Below are 5986 nucleotides of genomic sequence, written 5' to 3'. Positions count from 1 at the left end.
CGCGGGGATTCGAGCCGCTCCGGCCGCGGCCGGGACCCCGTGCCGGAAGCCGGCATCCCGGGACGGCCCCGGGACGGCCCCGGTCGCCGGCCGGGTGACGTTCAGCGAAGCGGCTGCCGCCAGTCTTTGGGCCTCCCCCGTGCCGGGGCCGCGGGGCTTCGAGCCGGTCCGGCCGCGGCCGGGATCCCGGGCCGGACGATGGCTTCCCGGGCCGGTCCCGGTCGCCTCCCGGGTGACGTTCACCGAAGCGGCTGCCGGCTGTCTTCGAGCCCCCCCCCCCCCTCCGCCTCCGCTGCCGCTTCTGCCCGCACCCCCTCCACTGCCTCCCCCCGCCGCCGGCGAACGAGTCGCCGGATCTGTAGGGTGCCGGGAGCCCGAACGGCGAGCGGCTCCGGCTGCTGCCGGGACCGCGGGGATTCGAGCCGCTCCGGCCGCGGCCGGGACCCCGTGCCGGAAGCCGGCATCCCCGGACAGCCCCGGGACGGCCCCGGTCGCCGGCCGGGTGACGTTCACCGAAGCGGCTGCCGGCTGTCTTCGAGCCCCCCCCCCCTCCGCCTCCGCTGCCGCTTCTGCCCGCACCCCCTCCACTGCCTCCCCCCGCCGCCGGCGAACGAGTCGGCGGATCCGTAGGGTGCCGGGAGCCCGAACGGCGAGCGGCTCCGGCTGCTGCCGGGACCGCGGGGATTCGAGCCGCTCCGGCCGCGGCCGGGACCCCGTGCCGGAAGCCGGCATCCCGGGACGGCCCCGGGACGGCCCCGGTCGCCGGCCGGGTGACGTTCAGCGAAGCGGCTGCCGCCAGTCTTTGGGCCTCCCCCGTGCCGGGGCCGCGGGGCTTCGAGCCGGTCCGGCCGCGGCCGGGATCCCGGGCCGGACGATGGCTTCCCGGGCCGGTCCCGGTCGCCTCCCGGGTGACGTTCACCGAAGCGGCTGCCAGCTGTCTTCGAGCCCCCCCCCCCCCTCCGCCTCCGCTGCCGCTTCTCCCCGCACCCCCTCCACTGCCTCCCCCCGCCGCCGGCGAACGAGTCGCCGGATCTGTAGGGTGCCGGGAGCCCGAACGGCGAGCGGCTCCGGCTGCTGCCGGGGCCGCGGGGATTCGAGCCGCTCCGGCCGCGGCCGGGACCCCGTGCCGGAAGCCGGCATCCCGGGACGGCCCCGGGACGGCCCCGGTCGCCGGCCGGGTGACGTTCAGCGAAGCGGCTGCCGCCAGTCTTTGGGCCTCCCCCGTGCCGGGGCCGCGGGGCTTCGAGCCGGTCCGGCCGCGGCCGGGATCCCGGGCCGGACGATGGCTTCCCGGGCCGGTCCCGGTCGCCTCCCGGGTGACGTTCACCGAAGCGGCTGCCGGCTGTCTTCGAGCCCCCCCCCCCCCTCCGCCTCCGCTGCCGCTTCTGCCCGCACCCCCTCCACTGCCTCCCCCCGCCGCCGGCGAACGAGTCGCCGGATCTGTAGGGTGCCGGGAGCCCGAACGGCGAGCGGCTCCGGCTGCTGCCGGGACCGCGGGGATTCGAGCCGCTCCGGCCGCGGCCGGGACCCCGTGCCGGAAGCCGGCATCCCCGGACAGCCCCGGGACGGCCCCGGTCGCCGGCCGGGTGACGTTCACCGAAGCGGCTGCCGGCTGTCTTCGAGCCCCCCCCCCCCTCCGCCTCCGCTGCCGCTTCTGCCCGCACCCCCTCCACTGCCTCCCCCCCGCCGCCGGCGAACGAGTCGGCGGATCCGTAGGGTGCCGGGAGCCCGAACGGCGAGCGGCTCCGGCTGCTGCCGGGACCGCGGGGATTCGAGCCGCTCCGGCCGCGGCCGGGACCCCGTGCCGGAAGCCGGCATCCCGGGACGGCCCCGGGACGGCCCCGGTCGCCGGCCGGGTGACGTTCAGCGAAGCGGCTGCCGCCAGTCTTTGGGCCTCCCCCGTGCCGGGGCCGCGGGGCTTCGAGCCGGTCCGGCCGCGGCCGGGATCCCGGGCCGGACGATGGCTTCCCGGGCCGGTCCCGGTCGCCTCCCGGGTGACGTTCACCGAAGCGGCTGCCGGCTGTCTTCGAGCCCCCCCCCCCCCTCCGCCTCCGCTGCCGCTTCTGCCCGCACCCCCTCCACTGCCTCCCCCCGCCGCCGGCGAACGAGTCGCCGGATCTGTAGGGTGCCGGGAGCCCGAACGGCGAGCGGCTCCGGCTGCTGCCGGGGCCGCGGGGATTCGAGCCGCTCCGGCCGCGGCCGGGACCCCGTGCCGGAAGCCGGCATCCCCGGACAGCCCCGGGACGGCCCCGGTCGCCGGCCGGGTGACGTTCACCGAAGCGGCTGCCGGCTGTCTTCGAGCCCCCCCCCCCCTCCGCCTCCGCTGCCGCTTCTGCCCGCACCCCCTCCACTGCCTCCCCCCGCCGCCGGCGAACGAGTCGGCGGATCCGTAGGGTGCCGGGAGCCCGAACGGCGAGCGGCTCCGGCTGCTGCCGGGACCGCGGGGCTTCGAGCCGCTCCGGCCGCGGCCGGGACCCCGTGCCGGAAGCCGGCATCCCGGGACGGCCCCGGGACGGCCCCGGTCGCCGGCCGGGTGACGTTCAGCGAAGCGGCTGCCGCCAGTCTTTGGGCCTCCCCCGTGCCGGGGCCGCGGGGCTTCGAGCCGGTCCGGCCGCGGCCGGGATCCGGGGCCGGACGATGGCTTCCCGGGCCGGTCCCGGTCGCCTCCCGGGTGACGTTCACCGAAGCGGCTGACGGCTGTCTCCGAGCCCCCCCCCCCCCCCTCCGCCTCCGCTGCCGCTTCTGCCCGCACCCCCTCCACTGCCTCCCCCCGCCGCCCGCGAACGAGTCGCCGGATCTGTAGGGTGCCGGGAGCCCGAACGGCGAGCGGCTCCGGCTGCTGCCGGGACCGCGGGGATTCGAGCCGCTCCGGCCGCGGCCGGGACCCCGTGCCGGAAGCCGGCATCCCCGGACAGCCCCGGGACGGCCCCGGTCGCCGGCCGGGTGACGTTCACCGAAGCGGCTGCCGGCTGTCTTCGAGCCCCCCCCCCTCCGCCTCCGCTGCCGCTTCTGCCCGCACCCCCTCCACTGCCTCCCCCCGCCGCCGGCGAACGAGTCGCCGGATCCGTAGGGTGCCGGGAGCCCGAACGGCGAGCGGCTCCGGCTGCTGCCGGGACCGCGGGGATTCGAGCCGCTCCGGCCGCGGCCGGGACCCCGTGGCGGAAGCCAGCATCCCGGGACGGCCCCGGGACGGCCCCGATCGCCTCCTGGGTGACGTTCACCGAAGCGGCTGCCGGCTGTCTTCGAGCCCCCCCCCCCCTCCGCCTCCGCTGCCGCTTCTCCCCGCACCCCCTCCACTGCCTCCCCCCGCCGCCGGCGAACGAGTCGGCGGATCCATACCGTCCCGAGAGCCCGAGGCGGCGGCATCCAGTGCGGGTCCGGCCGAGGCCGGGACCCCGTGCCTGTCGCAGGCTTCCCGGGACGGCCCCGGAACGGCCGCGGTCGCCGGCCGGGTGACGTTCTCCGAAGCGGCTGCCGGCTGTCTTCGAGCCCCCCCCCCCCTCCGCCTCCGCTGCCGCTTCTGCCCGCACCTCCTTCACTGCCTCCCCCCGCCGCCCGCGAACGAGTCGGCGGATCCGTAGGGTGCCGGGAGCCCGAACGGCGAGCGGCTCCGGCTGCTGCCGGGACCGCGGGGATTCGAGCCGCTCCGGCCGCGGCCGGGACCCCGTGCCGGAAGCCGGCATCCCGGGACAGCCCCGGGACGGCCCCGGTCGCCGGCCGGGTGACGTTCAGCGAAGCGGCTGCCGCCAGTCTTTGGGCCTCCCCCGTGCCGGGGCCGCGGGGCTTCGAGTCGGTCCGGCCGCGGCTGGGACCCCGTGCCTGTCGCAGGCTTCCCGGGACGGCCCCGGAACGGCCGCGGTCGCCGGCCGGGTGACGTTCACCGAGGCGACTGCCGGCTGTCTTCGAGCCCCCACCCCTGCCGTGGCCGCGGGGATTCGCCCCGGTCCGGCAGCTGACGGTTCCCTGTGTCGGACGCCGGCTTCCCGGGACTGCCCCGGGACAGCCCCGGTCGCCTCCCGGGTGACGTTCACCGAAGCTGCTGCCGCCTGTCTTTGTCCCCCCCCCCCCGTGCTCTCCCTCAGGCGGGAGGTAGACGTGCTCTCCCTGGGCGAGTAGACGTGCTCTCCCTGGGCGAGTAGACGTGCTCTCCCTCGGCGAGTAGACGTGCTCTCCCTCGGCGAGTAGACGTGCTCTCCCTCGGCGAGTAGACGTGCTCTCCCTCGGCGAGTAGACGTGCTCTCCCTGGGCGAGTAGACGTGCTCTCCCTCGGCGGGTAGACGTGCTCTCCCTCGGCGAGTAGACGTGCTCTCCCTGGGCGAGTAGACGTGCTCTCCCTGGGCGAGTAGACGTGCTCTCCCTGGGCGAGTAGACGTGCTCTCCCTGGGCGAGTAGACGTGCTCTCCCTGGGCGAGTAGACGTGCTCTCCCTGGGCGAGTAGACGTGCTCTCCCTCGGCGAGTAGACGTGCTCTCCCTCGGCGAGTAGACGTGCTCTCCCTCGGCGAGTAGACGTGCTCTCCCTGGGCGAGTAGACGTGCTCTCCCTGGGCGAGTAGACGTGCTCTCCCTCGGCGAGTAGACGTGCTCTCCGCGGAGATCGCGCTTGTCGCCAAGGGGTCGCTGTTGCGCTCTGCCTCCGCCTACGTCATCGTACAAGCCGGCGTGATTTCTGCGACCTGCCGCTGGGCGGAGGTCGGCTGGTTGTGCGCTCGCGGAGCTGACGGCCCTCCAGTTCCGTATATGAGGGAACAAGCGACGCCGAGCACTCCCAGGGCAGCGCTGCCGAGCGGCTGCTCCAAGCCACCCGCCAGGCGGCTGGGCAGGGGTCCGTCTGGCTTCTCGGTGGCTTTCGCCCGGGTCAGAGAGGGGACCCGCGGGGCCGAACAAAGGCGCGGCGGTTTGGAGCGGCCGCTGGCGCACCCTCAGCGGTGTTGGATGGGTTTCGCTCGTCCGTGAGCCGGAGCCCAGCCCGGGCTCGGCAACGAAAGCGGGGAAAAGAAAAAAAGTTGACGAGTGGCTGGCGCCGGCCACTGCCGAAGTGTGGAACCCCCGAAGCGACGTTTGCCCGGTGGGGCACGGGGGCAGAGAAAGCCGGGGAGACGTGGTGCCGGCGTCGGTCCCACCAAGAATGGAAAGCAAGCCCGTCCAGGCACGGCGAGAGAGAGCCCGGTAAGGGGCAGAGAGAGTTCCCAGCACTGGACCCTCTTCACGGGGGTTCCCCCCCATGACCAAAGCCGCAGCCCGCGGGGGCACGGCATCGAAGGGAAAAGCCAGCGGCGGTGACTGGCCACTCGTATGCTATGGAGCCCGGCATGGGGGGAGGAGGGCAAGCCGGTGCCCCAGCACGGCTTCCTCCTGGCTCCAGAGGGGCGCCCCGTGATGGAGATGTAACTCGGTGCAGCTTGAGGGAAAATGCAAGCCCACATTTCGGGGAGGCAGAGGTGCCCTGTGAGCCGGTGCGGCCCGGTGCAGCTTGCCCCCCCCCCCATCTCTGGAGGGCGCCCCGTTTGCTCCTCCGGCGTGTTGCCCGCACGCCGAGCCCCGTGCCTGCTGGCTGCTCCCGAGGGCGGTGGCGGGTGCGCGTGGCTGTGTCTGTCCCAGAAGAGCGAGGCCGTGGGGCCTCCGCTGGCTTCCTTTCCTTCTGTCCTTGTTGATCGATGAGGCCTTTCGGGTCGCGTCGGAAAGGGCCCCCGGCCGGCAGGGCAAGGGCGGTCTTCCTTTCCACTTCGCTTCCCGTCGCGTGTGAGGTGTCGTCCTCGTTCCCCCAGCCCCGAGCGGCTCGAGCGGGGGGGAGCCGTGGCGTTAGCGGCCCGGCGCGTGCCTTGCCGCATCCTCCCCTTTCCACCTCCCCCCCGGCGCTGGGGCAGGGTTCGGGGACCGGTCTACCGCAACCGGCTTTGTGACTGCTGCGTGGCCCCGTGAGTTTTCAGGTGTCCTAAAACGCGTGAGGCGCCGGTGTCGTCCTCGGTTCCGGGTACCCGCGGGTGCC

The sequence above is a fragment of the Melanerpes formicivorus genome, unplaced genomic scaffold (assembly GCF_026170545.1).
Source record: "Melanerpes formicivorus ecotype bairdi unplaced genomic scaffold, bMelFor1.0.p_v2 SCAF_647, whole genome shotgun sequence".
Taxonomy (NCBI): domain Eukaryota; kingdom Metazoa; phylum Chordata; class Aves; order Piciformes; family Picidae; genus Melanerpes; species Melanerpes formicivorus.
This window is presented reverse-complemented; position numbering follows the sequence as displayed.